Genomic DNA, 16,320 nt, shown 5'->3' with positions numbered 1-16,320 from the left:
ATTCCACTAAAAGAATGTATATTTGTAGGAAAATATAAATACAAAATACAAATAAAATAACTAAAATTTGTATAAAAATATATAAAAAAACATAAAAATAATTTAAATTTGTTTGAAAATAGATATGCAAAATACACATAAAATTAGGCAAATCTGTATTGAAATACATATACAAATTACACATAAAATATTGTAAATTTGTATGAAAATATATAAACAAATACACATAAAATAGCGTAAATTTATATAAAATATATATAAAAAATATACATTAAATAATGTAGATGTGTATACAGATATATATACAAAATACACATAGAATAATGTAAAATCGTATCAAAATAAATAAACAGAATATCAATAAAATAATGTAAATTTGTATGAAAATAAAGGTGCAAAATACCCAAATAATAACGCATATTTTTACAAAAATACACATAAAATAATTAAATTTGTATTAAAATAGATATACAAAATACACATACAATATAGTAAATTTGTATTGAAAGAGATATGCAAAATAAACATAAATAATGTAAATTTGTATCAAAATATATATACGAATACCCATAAAATAGAGTAAATTTCTATGAAAATATATATTCAAAACACAAATAAAATGATATAAATAAGTATAAAAATATACATATCAAATACACCTAAAATAATGTAAATTCGTATAGAAATAAATAAACAAAATTACGATAAAAGATGCAAGATACACATTAAATAATGTAAATATGTATAAAAAAATATATACAAAAAACAAATAGAATAATGTGAAATCGTATCAAAATAAATACACCGAATATTAATAAAATAATGTAAATTTGTATGAAAATAAAGATGCAAAATTCCCATCAAATAGCGCATTTCTTATAAAAATATATATACCAAAATACACATAAAATATTTAAATTTGTATTGAAATAAATATACAAAATGCACATACAATAAGGTAAATTTGTATTGAAAGAGATATGCAAAAATACATATAAAACAATGTATATTTGTTTCAAAATATATATACGAATACACATAAAATAACGTAGATTTCTATGAAAATATATATACAAAATACACAAAAAATTAAGTAAAAACGTATAAAAATAGATATACAAAATACACAGAATAATGTAAAATTGTTTAAAAAAAAAAAACAGAATATAAATAAAATAATGTAAATTTGTATGAAAATAAAAATGCAAAATACCCATAAAATGAAGCATATTTTTATAAAAATACATATACAAAAATACACATAGCATAATTAAATTTGTATTAAAATTAATATACAAAATGCATATACAATAAGGTAAATTTGTATTGAAAAAATATGCAAAATACATATAAAACAGTGTAAATTTATTTCAAAATCTATATACGAATACTTATAAATCAACGTAGATTTCTATAGAAATATATATACAAAATACACATCAAATGATGTAAACACGTATAAATATATATATATATATATATATATATATATATATATATATATATATATATATATATATATATATATATATATATATATATATATATATATATATATATATATATATATATATATATATATATATATATATATATATATATCTATATATATATATATATATATATATATATATATATATATAATATACATTAAATAATGTAAATTCGCGTCAAAGTAAATAAACATAATATCAATAAAAGAATGTGTATTTGTATGAAAATAGATATATAATATACACATAAAATAACCTAAATTTGTATAAAACTATATACATAAATACACAAAATTTTTTTTAATTTTTATGAAAATAAATATACAAAATACACATAAAATTAGGTAAATTTGTATTAAAATACATTTACAAAATACACATAAAATAATGTAAATTTGAATGAAAATATATAAACAAATACACCTAAAATAATGTAAATTTGTATAAAATATATATAAAAAATACACATTAAATAATGTAAATATGTATAAAAGAATATATACAAAACACAAATAGAATAATATAAAATCGTATCAAAATAAATACACAGAATATTAATAAAATAATGTAAATTTGTATGACAATTAAGATGCAAAATACCCATAAAATAACGCATTTTTTATAAAAATATTTATACCTAGACACACATAAAATATTTGAATTTGTATTAAAATAAATATACAAAATCCACATACAATAAGGTAAATTTGTATTGAAATAGATATGCAAATTACATATAAAACCATGTAAATTTTTTTAAAAATATATATACGAATACACATAAAATAACGTAGATTTATATGAAAATAAATATACAAAATACACATAAAATGAAGTAAATACGTATAAAAAAAGGTATACAAAATACACATAAAATAATGTAAACTCGTATCAAAATAAATAAACAAAATACTAATAAAAGAATGTGTATTGTATATATATAAATTTACAAAATACAAATAAAATAACGTAAATTTATATAAAACTATATGCACAAATACACAAAAGTAATTAAATTTGTGTGAAAATAGATATACAAAATACATGTGTATTTTGTATATTTATTTTCATACAAATTGAAATTATTTTTGTTTATTTTTTATATATTTTCATACAAATTTTCGTTATTTAATGTGTATTTTGTATATTTATTTTTTCTACAAATATACGTTCTTTTATCTGAATTTTGTTTATTGAATTTGAAACGACTTTACCGTATTTTGTATATCTATTTTCATACAAATTAAAATACTTCTGTGTATTTTTGTATATAGTTTTATATAAATTTACGTTATTTTATGTGTATTTTGTATATTTATATCTATACAAATACACATTCTTTTATTGGTATTTTGTATATTTATTTTGATACGAATTTACATTATTTTATGTGTATTTTGTATACATTTTTTATACGTATTTACTTCATTTTATGTGTATTTTGTATATATATTCTTATAGAAATCTACGTTATTTTATGTGTATTCGTATATATATTTTGAAACAAATTTACATTGTTTTATATGTATTTTGCATATCTATTTCAATACAAATTTACCTTATTGTATGTGTTTTTTGTATATTTATTTTAATACAAATTTAATTTTTTTATGTGTATTTTGGTATATATATTTTTATAAATAAAAAAATGCGTTATTTTATGGGTATTTTCATAAATATTTTGATACAAATCTACATTATTTTATGTATTTTGTATATACATTTCAATTCAAATTTAGCTTATTTTATCTGTATTTTGTATATCTATTTTCATACGTATTTAATTACTTCTGTGTATTTTTGTATATAGTTTTATACAAATTTACGTTATTTTATGTGTATTTTGTATATTTATATTTATACAAATACACATTCTTTTATTGGTATTTCGTTTATTTATTTTGATACGAATTTACATTATTTTATGTGTATTTTGTATACATTTTCTTATACGTATTTACTTCATTTTATGTGTATTTTGTATATATATTTTTATACAAATCTACGTTATTTTATGTGTATTCGTATATATATTTTGAAACAAATTTACATTGTTCTATATGTATTTTGCATATCTATTTCAATACAGATTTACCTTATTGTATGTGTATTTTGTATATTTATTTTAATACAAATTAATTTTTTCATGTGTATTTTGGTATATATATTTTTATAAAAATGCGTTATTTAATGGGTATTTTGCATCTTTATTTTCATACAAATTTACATTGTTTTATTAATATTCTGTGTATTTATTTTGATACGATTTTACATTATTCTATTTGTGTTTTGTATATATTTTTTATGCATATTTACATTATTTAATGTGTATTTTGTATATTTTAAAACAAATTTACGTTATTTTATGCGCATCTGTTAAAATATTTTGATACAAATTTACATTATTTTATGTATTTTGTATATATATTTCAATACAAATTTAGTTTATTTTATGTATATTTTGTATATCTATTTTCATTTGTATCAAAATAAATAAACAAAATAGCAATAAAATAATGTAAATTTGTATGAGAAAACATATACAAATACACATAAAATAACGCAAATTTCTAAAAAAAATATATGTACAAAAATGCACATAAAATAAAGTAAATTTGCAAATTTGTATTGAAATAGATATGCAAAATACATATAAAACAATGTAAATTTGTTTCAAAATATATATACGAATACACATAAAATAACGTAGATTTCTATAAAAATATATACAAAATACACATAAAATGAAGTAAATACGTATAAAAAAATGAATACAAAAAATACATAAAAATCGTATCAAAATAAATAAACAAAATACCAGTAAAAGAATGTGTATTTGTAAAAATATAAATTAAATTTGTGTGAAAGTAGATATACAAATTGAAATTATTTTTGTTTATTTTTTTATATATTGTCATACAAATTTTCGAAATTTTGTGTATTTTTTATATTTATTTTTTCTTCAAATATACGTTCTTTTATCTGAATTTTGTTTATTGAATTTGAAACGAATTTACCTTATTTTGTATATCTATTTTCATAAAAATTAAAATACTTTTGTGTATTTTTGTATATAGTTTTATATAAATTTACGTTATTTTATGTGTATTTTGTATATTTATATTTATACAAATACACATTCTTTTATTGGTATTTTGTATATTTATTTTGATACGAATTTACATTATTTTATGTGTATTTTCTATACATTTTTTTATACGTATTTACTTCATTTTATGCGTATTTTGTATATATATTTTATAGAAATCTACGTTATTTTATGTGTATTCCAATATATATTTTGAAACATATTTATATTGTTTTATATGTATTTTGCATATCTATTTCAATACAAATTTACCTTATTGTATGTGTTTTTTATATATTTATTTTAATTCAAATTTAATTTTTTTAGTGTATTTTGGTATATATATTTTTATAAATAAAAAAAAATGCGTTATTTTATGGGTATTTTGCCTCTTTATTTTCATACAAATTTACATTATTTTATTAATATTCTGTGTATTTATTTTGATACGATTTTACAATATTCTATTTGAGTTTTGTATATATTTTTTTTATACAAATTTACGTTATTTTAAGTGTATTTGTTTATGTATTTTCATTCAAATTTACATTATTTTATGTGTATTTTGTATATGTGTTTCAATGCAAATTTACCTAGTTTTATGTGTATTTTGTATATTTATTTTCATACAAATTTAAAATATTTTTGTGTTTTTTTGTATATAGTTTGATACAAATTTAGGTTATTTTATGTGTATTTTGTATATCTATTTTCATACAAATACACATTCTTTTATTGATATTTTGTTTATTTATTTTGACGCGAATTTACAGTATTTAATATGTATTTTGTATATATATTTTTATACGTATTTACATCATTTCATGTGTATTTTGTATATATTCTATAGAAATCAACGTTATTTTATGTGTATTCGTATATATATTTTGAAACAAATTTACACTGTTTTATGTGTATTTTGCGTTTTTTTTCAATACAAACTTACCTTATTGTAAGTGCATTTTGTATATTAATCTTAATTCAAATTTAATTATTCTATGTGTTTTTTGTATATGTATTTTTAAAAAAAATATGCTGTATTTTATGGGTATTTTGCATCTTTATTTTCATACAAATTTAAATTATTTTATTAATATTCTGTGTACTTATTTTGATACGATTTTACATTATTCTATGTATAACAAAAATAAATACAGAATACACAAAAAATAGATATGCAAAATACATATAAACAATGTAAATTTGTTTCAAAATATCTATACGAATACACATGAAATAAGGTAGATTTTCATAAAAATATATATACAAAATACACATACAATAAGGTAAATTTGTATTGAAATAGATATGCAAAATACATATAAAACAATGTAAATTTGTTTCAAAATATATATACGAATACACATAAAATAACGTAGATTTGTATAAAAATATATATACAAAATACACATAAAATAAAGTAAATACGTATAAGAAAATGTATACAAAATACACATAAAATAATGTAAATTCGTATCAAAATAAATAAACAAAATACCAATAAAAAAATGTGTATTTGTATAAATATAAATATACAAAATACACATAAAATAACGTAAATTTGTATAAAACTATATACAAAAATACACAGAAATTATTAAATTCGTATGAAAATAGATATACAAAATACAGATAAAATAAGCTAAATTTGAATTGAAATGTATATAGAAAATACATAAAATAATGTAAATTTGTATCAAAATATTTATAAAAATACATAAAATAACGTAAATTTGTTTAAAAATATATAAACAAAATACACATTAAGTAATGTAAATACGTATAAAAAATATGTACAAAATACACATACAATTATGTAATTCGTATTAAACTAAATAAACAAAATATCAATAAAATAATGTAAATTTGTATGAGAAAACATATACAAATACATATAAAATAACGCTAATTTCCATAAAAATATATGTCCAAAAATGAACGTAAATAAAGTAACTTTGGATAAAAATATATTTATACAAAACACACATTAAATAATGTAAATGCGTACATAAAATAAGCTAAATTTGTATAAAACTATATACAAAAATACACAAAAATAATTTAAATTTGTATGGAAAGAAATATACAAAATACACATAAAATTAGGTTAATTTGTATTGAAATACATATACAAAATACATATAAAATAATGTAAATTTGAAAGAAAATATATAAACAAATACACATATAATAACGCAAAATTTGTATGAAATATATAATCAAAATACACATTAAATAATGTAAATATGTATAAAAAAATATATACAAAACACAAATAGAATAATGTAAAATCGTATCAAAATATATACACAGAATATTAATAAAATAATGTAAATTTGTATGAAAATTAAGATGCAAAATACCTATAAAATAATGCATTTTTTATAAAAATATTGATACCAAAATACACATAAAATATTTGAATTTCTATTAAAATAAATATACAAAATGCACATACAATAAGGTAAATTTGTATTGAAATAGATATGCAAAATACATATAAAATAATGTAAATTTGTTTCAAAATATATATACGAATACACATAAAATAACGTAGATTTCTATAAAAATACATATACAAAATACACATAATATTAAGTAAATACGTATAAAAAAATGTATACAAAATACACATAAAATAATGTAAATTCGTATAAATGTAAATAAACAATATACCAATAAAAAAATGTGTATTTGTATAAATATAAATATACAAAATGCACATAAAATAACGTAAATTTATATAAAACTATATACATAAAATAACGCAAATTTCTATAAAAATATACGTACAAAAATGAACATAAAATAAATTTGCATAAAAATATATATACAAAACACACTTTAGATAATGTAAATGAGTATAAAAATATGTATACAAAATACCTATGAAATGATCTAAATTCGTATCGAATTAAACTAAGAAAATATCAATAAAATTATGTAATTTTGGATGAAAATATATATACAAAATACACATAAAATAACCTAAATACAAATACAAATTAACACATAAAATAATTTAAAATTGAATGAAATAAATATACAAAATAAACATAAAATAAGGTAAATTTGTAATGAAATATATGAAAAAATACACATAAAATGATATAAATTTGTATGAAAATATATATACAAATACACATTAAATAACATGAATTTGTATAAAATTTGTATTAAAATATATACTTATACACACAATAAAATAACATAATTTTTTTATGAAAATGTATATACAAAATACACATAAAATAATTTAAATACGTAGAAAAATATATATACAAAAAACACATAAAATAATGTAAATTTGTATGAAAATATATAAACAAATACACATAAAATAATGTAAATTTGGATAAAATATATATACAAAATGAACATTAAATAATGTAAATATGTATAAAAAATATACAAAATACACATACAATAATGTTAAATCGTATCAAAATAAATAAAGAGAATATCAATAAAATAATGTAAATTCGTATGAAAATAAAGATGCAAAATATCCATATAATAACGCATATTTGCATAAAAAAATATATACAAAAATACATATAAAATAGTTAAATTTGTATTAAAATAAATATACAAAATGCACGTACAATAAAGTAAATTTGTATTGAAATAGATATGCAAAATACACATCAATAATGTAAATTTGTATCAAAATATATATACGAATACTCATAAAATAGAGTAAATTTCTATGAAAATATACATACAAAATAGATATACAAAATACACATATAACTAGTTAAAATTGTATTTAAATACATGTACAAAAAACACATAAAATAATGTAGATTTGTATGAAATGAAAACAAATACATTTTATATAAAATATATATACAAAATACACATAGAATAATGTAAAATCATATCAAAATAAATACACAGAATATCAATAAAATAATGTAAATTTGTATGAAAATAAAGATGCAAAATACCTATTAAATAAAGCATATTTTTATAAAAATACATGTACCAAAATACACATAGATTAATCAAATTTGTATTAAAATTAATATACAAAATGCACATACAATAAGGTAAATTTGTATTGAAAAAATATGCAAAATACACATAAAAATAATGTAAATTTGTTTCAAAATATATATACGAATACACATAAAATAACGCAGATTTCTATAGAAATATATATACAAAATACACTTGAAATAATGTAAATACGTATAAAAATATATATACAAAATACACATTAAATAATGTTAATTCGTGTCAAAATAAATAAACAAAATATCATGATAAGAATGTGTATTTGTATGAAAATAGATATACAAAATACACATAAAATAACCTAAATTTGTATAAAACAATATACAAAAATACACAAAAATAATTAAAATTGTATGAAAATAAATATACAAAAAATATATAAAAATAGGTAAATTTGTATTGAAATACATATACAAAATACACTGAAAATAATGTAAATTTGAATGAAAATATATAAACATATACACTTAAAATAACGTAAATTTGTATCAAATATATATACAAAAAAACATTAAATAATGTAAATATGTATAAAAAAATATATACAAAACACAAATAAAATAATGTAAAATCGTATCAAAATAAATACAGAAAATATTAATAAAATAATATAAATATGTATGAAAATTAAGATGCAAAATACCCATAAAATAACGCATTTTTTATAAAAATATAAATCCGAAAAAACATAAAATATTTGATTTTGTATTAAAATAAATAGATATACAAAATACACAAAATAAGCTAAATTTGAATTGAAACATATATACAAAATACATAAAATAATGTAAATTTGTATCAAAATACCTATACACATACACATATAATAACGTAAATTTGTATAAAAATATATAAACAAAATACACATTAAATAATGTAAATACGTATAAAAAAATGTAAAAAATACACAACTAATCATGTAATTCGTATAAAAAAAATAGACAAAATACCAATAAAATAATGTAAATTTCTATGAGAAAACATATACGAAATACACATAAATAACGCAAATATCAATAAAAATATATATAATATAATATATTTTATACATATTTAAAATATTTAATGTATATATATATATATATATATATATATATATATATATATATATATATATATATATATATATATATATATATATATATATATATATATATATATATATATATATATATATATATATATATATATATATATATATATATATATATATATATATATATATATTTTCATACAAATTTACATTATTTTATGTGAGTTTTGTATATGTATTTCAATACAAATTTGCCTAACTTTATGTGTATTTTGCATATCTATTCTCAAACAAATTTAAATTATTTTTGTGTATATTTGTATATATTTTTATACAAATTTTAGTTATTTTATTTGTTTTTTGTATATATATTTTCCTACAAATATACATTCTTTTATTGGAATTTTGTGTATTTAATTTTTTACGAATTTACATTATTTTATGTGTATTATTGTATATATATTTTTCTACGTATTTAAACTATTTTATGTGTATTTTATATATACATTTTCATAAAAATTTACGTTATTTTATTGTGTGTATTCGTATATATTTTGAAACATTTTATACAAATTCATGTTATTTTATTTGTATTTGTATATATATTTTCATACAAATTTATATTATTTTATGTGTATTCTTACATATATTTTATTACAAACTTACCTTATTTTATGTTTATTTTGTATATTTATTTCATTCAATTTTAAATTATTTAATGTGTATATTTGTATTTGTATTTAGGTTATTTTATGTATGTTTTCTATATATATTTTTATCCAAAATTACATTATTTTATTGTTATTTTCTTAGTTTAACTCGATACGAGTTTAGATTATTTCATAGGTATTTTGTATACATATTTTTATACTCATTTACATTATCTAATGTGTGTTTTGTATATATTTTTTTTATGCAAACTAATTTTATGTGCATTTTTGTACATATATTTTTATAGAAACTTAAAACGTTATTTTATGTGTATTTTGTATATGTTTTCTCATACAAATTTACATTATTTAATTAGTTTTTATTTATTTATTTTGATACGAATGACTTGATTATTCGTGTATTTTGTAAATATTTTTTTATACGTATTTACATTACTTAATGTGTATTTTGTTTATATATTTTTTTTTACAAATTTCCGTTATTATATGTGTATTTGTTAAAAATATTTTGAAACGAATTTACTTTATTTTATGTATTTTGTATATATATTTCAATTCAAATTTAGCTTATTTTGTGTGTATTTTGTATATCTATTTTCATATAAATTTAATTACTTCTGTGTATTTTTGTATATAGTTTTATACAAATTTACGTTATTTTATGTGCATTTTGTATATTTATATTTATACAAATACACATTCTCTTATTGGTATTTTTTTTATTTATATTTATACGAATTTACATTATTTTATGTGTATTTTGTATACATTTTTGATTCGTATTTACTTAATTTTATTTGTATTTTGTATATATATATATTTATAGAAATCTACGTTATTTTATGTGTATTCGTATATATATTTTGAATCAAATTCACATTGTTTTATATGTTTTTTGCATATCTATTTCAATACAAATTTACCTTATAGTATGTGCATTTTGTATATTTATTTTAATACAAATTCAAATATTTTATGTGTATTTTGGTATATATAATTTTATAAAAAATGCGTTATTTTATAGGTATTTTGCATCTTAGTTTTCATACAAATGTACATTATTTTATTAATATTCTGTGTATATATTTTGATACGATTTTATATTATACTATTTGTGTTTTGTATATATTTTTTTATACATATTTTCATTATTTAATATGTATTTTTTATATATATTTTATCCAAATTAACGTTATTTTAAGTGTATTTGTTTATATAATTTCATTCAAATTTACATTATTTTAAGTGTATTTTGTATATGTATTTCAATACAAATTTACCTAATTTAATGTGTATTTTGTATATTTATTTTCATACAAATTTAAATTATTTTTGTGTTTTTTTGTATATACATATAGAGTAAATTTCTATGAAAATATATATTCAAAATACATATAAAATTATGTAAATAAGTATAAAAATATATATATCAAATACACCTAAAATAATGAAAATTCGTATCAAAATAAATAAACAAAATTCCGATAAAAGAACGTATATTTGTAGGAAAATAAATATACAAAATACACATAAAATTACGAAAATTTAAATAAAAATATATACAAAAAACAAAAAAATAAATTTCAATTTGTATGAAAATAGATATACAAAATACACATATAATTAGTTAAATTTGTATTTAAATACATGTACAAAATTCACATAAAATAATGTAAATTTGTATGAAATGAAAACAAATTCACATAAAATAACGTACATTGGTATAAAATAGATATACAAAATATACATAGAATAATGTAAAATCGTATCAAAATAAATACACAGAATATCAATAAAATAATAAAATTTTGTATGAAAATAAAGATGCAAAATACCCATAAGATAAAGGATATTTTTTTAAAAATACATATACAAGAATACACATAGAATAATTACATTTGTATTAAAATTAATATACAAAATGCACGTACAATAAGGTAAATTTGTATTGAAAAAATAAACAAAATGCACATAAAACAATGTATATTTGTTTCAAAATATATATACGAATACATATAAAATAACGTATATTTCTATAGAAATATATATACAAAATACACATGAAATGACGTAAATACGTATAAAAATATATATACACAATACACATTAAATAATGTAAATTCGAATCAAAATAAATAAACAAAATATCAATAAAAGAATGTGCATTTTTATGAAAATAGATATACAAAATACACATAAAATATTGTAAATTTGTATGAAACTGTATGCAAAAATACACAAAAAATAATTTAAACTTGTATAAAATATATATACAAAATACACATGTAAATTTCTATTGAAATACATATACAAAATACACATAAAATAATGTAAATTTGAATAAAAATACATAAACAAATACACTTAAAATAACGAAAATTTGTATGAAATATATATAGAAAATACACATTAAATAATGTAAATATGTATAAAAAAATATATACAAAACACAAATAGAATAATGTAAAATAGTATCAAAATAAATACACAGAGTATTAATAAAATAATGTAAACTTGTATGTAAATAAAGATGCAAAATACCCATAAAACAACGCATTTTTTATGAAAATATATATACCAAAATGCACATAACATATTTAAATTTGTATTACAATAAATATACAAACTGCACATACAATAAGGAAAATTTGTATTGAAATAGATATGCAAAATACATATAAAACAATGTAAATTTGTTTCAAAATATACATACGAATACACATAAAATAACGTAGATTTCTATAAAATATATATACAAAATACACATAAAATGAAGTAAATACGTATAAGAAAATGTATACAAAATACACATAAAATAATGTAAATTCGTATCAAAATAAATAAAGTAAATGCAAATAAAAGAATGTTTACTTGTATAAATATAAATATACAAAATATACATAAATTAACGTAAAATTGTATAAAGCTATATACAAAAATAAACAAAAATAGTTAAATTTGTATGAAAATAGATATACAAAAGACACATAAAATAAGGTAAATTTGAATTGAAATAAATATAGAAAATACATAAAATAATGTAAATTTGTATCAAAATATATATTCAAATACACATATAATAACGTAAATTTGTATAAAAATATATAAACAAAATACACATTAAATAATGTAAATACGTATAAAAGATATGTACGTAATGTAAAAATTTATAAAATTAAAGATGGAAAATACCCATATAATAACTCATATTTAAAAAAAATATATACAAAAAGACACATTAAATAATTGAATTTGTGTTAAAATAAATATACAAAATACACATACAATAAGGTAGATTTTTATTGAAATAGATATGCAAAAAACACATAAAATAATGAAATTTTTTATCAAAATTTATACGAATACACACAATAAAATTACGTAAATTTTTATGAAAATATATATACAAAATACACATAAAATAATGTAAATACATAGAAAAATATATACAAAATACACATAAAATAATGTAAATTCGTATCAAAATAAATAAACAAAATTTCCTCTAAAAGAATGTATATTTGTAGGAAAATATATATACAAAATACAAATAAAATAACAAAAATTTGTATAAAAATATATACAAAAATACACAAAAATAATTTAAATTTGTTTGAAAATAGATATGCAAAATACACATGAAATTAGGCAAATTTTTATTGAAATACATATACAAAATACACATAAAATAATGTAAATTTGTATGAAAATATATAAACAAATACACATAAGATAACGTAAATTTCCATAAAATATATGCACAAAATATACATTAAATAATGCAAATATGTCTAAAACTATATATACAAAATACACAGAATAACGTAAAATCGTATCAAAATAAATATAAACAGACTATCAATAAAATAATGTAAATTTGTATGAAAATAAAGATGCAAAATACCCATATAATAACGCATATTTGTTTAAAAATATATATACAAAAATACACATAAAATAATTAAATTTGTATCAAAATAAATATACAAAAGGCACACACAATAAAGAAAATTTGTATTGAAATAGATATGCGAAATACACATAAATAATGTAAATTTGTATCAAAATATATATACGAATACACATAAAATAGAGTAAATTTCTATGAAAATATATATTCAAAATACATATAAAATTATGTAAATAAGTATAAAAATATATATATCACATGCACCTAAAATAATGAAAATTCGTATCAAAATAAATAAACAAAATTCCGATAAAAGAACGTATATTTGTAGGAAAATAAATATACAAAATACACATAAAATTACGAAAATTTGAATAAAAATATATACTAAAATACACAAAATTAATTTCGATTTGTATGAAAATAGATATACATAATACACATATAATTAGTTAAATTTGCATTTAAATACATGTACAAAATACACATGAAATAATGTAAATTTGTATGAAATGAAAACAAATTCACATAAAATAACGTTCATTTGTATGAAATATATATACAAAATATACATAGAATAATGTAAAATCGTATCAAAATAAATACACAGAATATCAATAAAATAATGTAAATTTGTATGAAAATAAAGATGCAAAATACTCATAAAATAAAGCATTTTTTTATGAAAATACATATAAAAAAATACAGAGAATAATTAAATTTGTATTATTTTATATGTACATTGTATATATATTTTTATACGCATTTACATTATTTAACATTTATTTTGAATATATAATTTTATACAAATTCATGGTATTTTATGTGTATTTGTATATATATTTTCATATAAATTTACATTATTTTATGTGTATTTTGTACATATATTTCATTACAAATTTACCTTATTTAATGTTTATTTTGTATGTGTATTTTGTACATTTATATTTATACAAATACACATTCTTTTATTGGTATTTTGTTTATTTATTTTGATTCGAGTTTACATTATTTTATGTGTATTTTGTTTACATTTTTTTATACGTATTTACTTAATTTTGTGCATTTTCTATATATATTTTTATAGAAATCGACGTTATTTTATGTGTATTCGTATATATATTTTGAAACAAATTTACATTGTTTTATATGTATTTTTGCATATCTCTTTCAATAGAAGTTTACCTTATTGTATTTTTTTTTATTTACGTTGTTGCCTATTGCGCCGGTAGGCATCTTCCCGGTGGGGCCTGATGGTCGGCCCAGCCCGTTCTGGCGCAGGCGAGTGTTTATAGTGGCGCCATCTTGCATTGGCTCATGCTGCCCCCCGGAACTCGTTGTTGATTCGCTCGGACGGCTTCCTCTAGAGTCTGGGTTGATGGGTGGTCTTCAGGACAGCATGTGGGTAGTTTTAAGCCACTCGGAGGTGACTGAAAAACCCGAGTAGTAGCGTGAGGATTCGAACCCGCGTCGTCCATCACGCGGCGAATGTGGGTCCAGTACGCTATCACTTCGGCCACCGCCTACCCATTTTGTATATTTATTTCAATACAAATTTAAATATTTTATGTGTATTTTGGTATATATTTTTTTATAAGAAATGCGCTATTTGATGGGAATTTTGCATCTTTATTTTCATTCAAATTTACATTATTTTATTAATATTCGGTGTATTTATTTTGAAACGATTTTACATTATTCTATTTGTTTTTTGTATATATTTTTTTTATACATATTTACATTATTTAATGTGTATCTTGCATATATATTTCATACAAATTTATTATCTATTATTTATTTTCATACAAATACACATTCTTTTTATGATATTTTGTTTATTTATTTTGACACGAATTTACATTACTTAATATGTATTTTGTATATATATTTTTATACGTATTTACATAATTTCATGTGTATTTTGTATATATATTTCTATAGAAATCTACGTTATTTTATGTGTATTCGTATATATATTTTGAAACAAATTTACATTGTTTTATATGTATTTTTGAGTATCTCTTTCAATACAAATTTACCTTACTGTATATGCATTTTGTATATTTATTTCAATACAGATTTAAATATTTTATGTGTATTTTGGT

The sequence above is a fragment of the Eriocheir sinensis genome, unplaced genomic scaffold (assembly GCF_024679095.1).
Source record: "Eriocheir sinensis breed Jianghai 21 unplaced genomic scaffold, ASM2467909v1 Scaffold140, whole genome shotgun sequence".
In the NCBI taxonomy this organism is placed as follows: domain Eukaryota; kingdom Metazoa; phylum Arthropoda; class Malacostraca; order Decapoda; family Varunidae; genus Eriocheir; species Eriocheir sinensis.
This window is presented reverse-complemented; position numbering follows the sequence as displayed.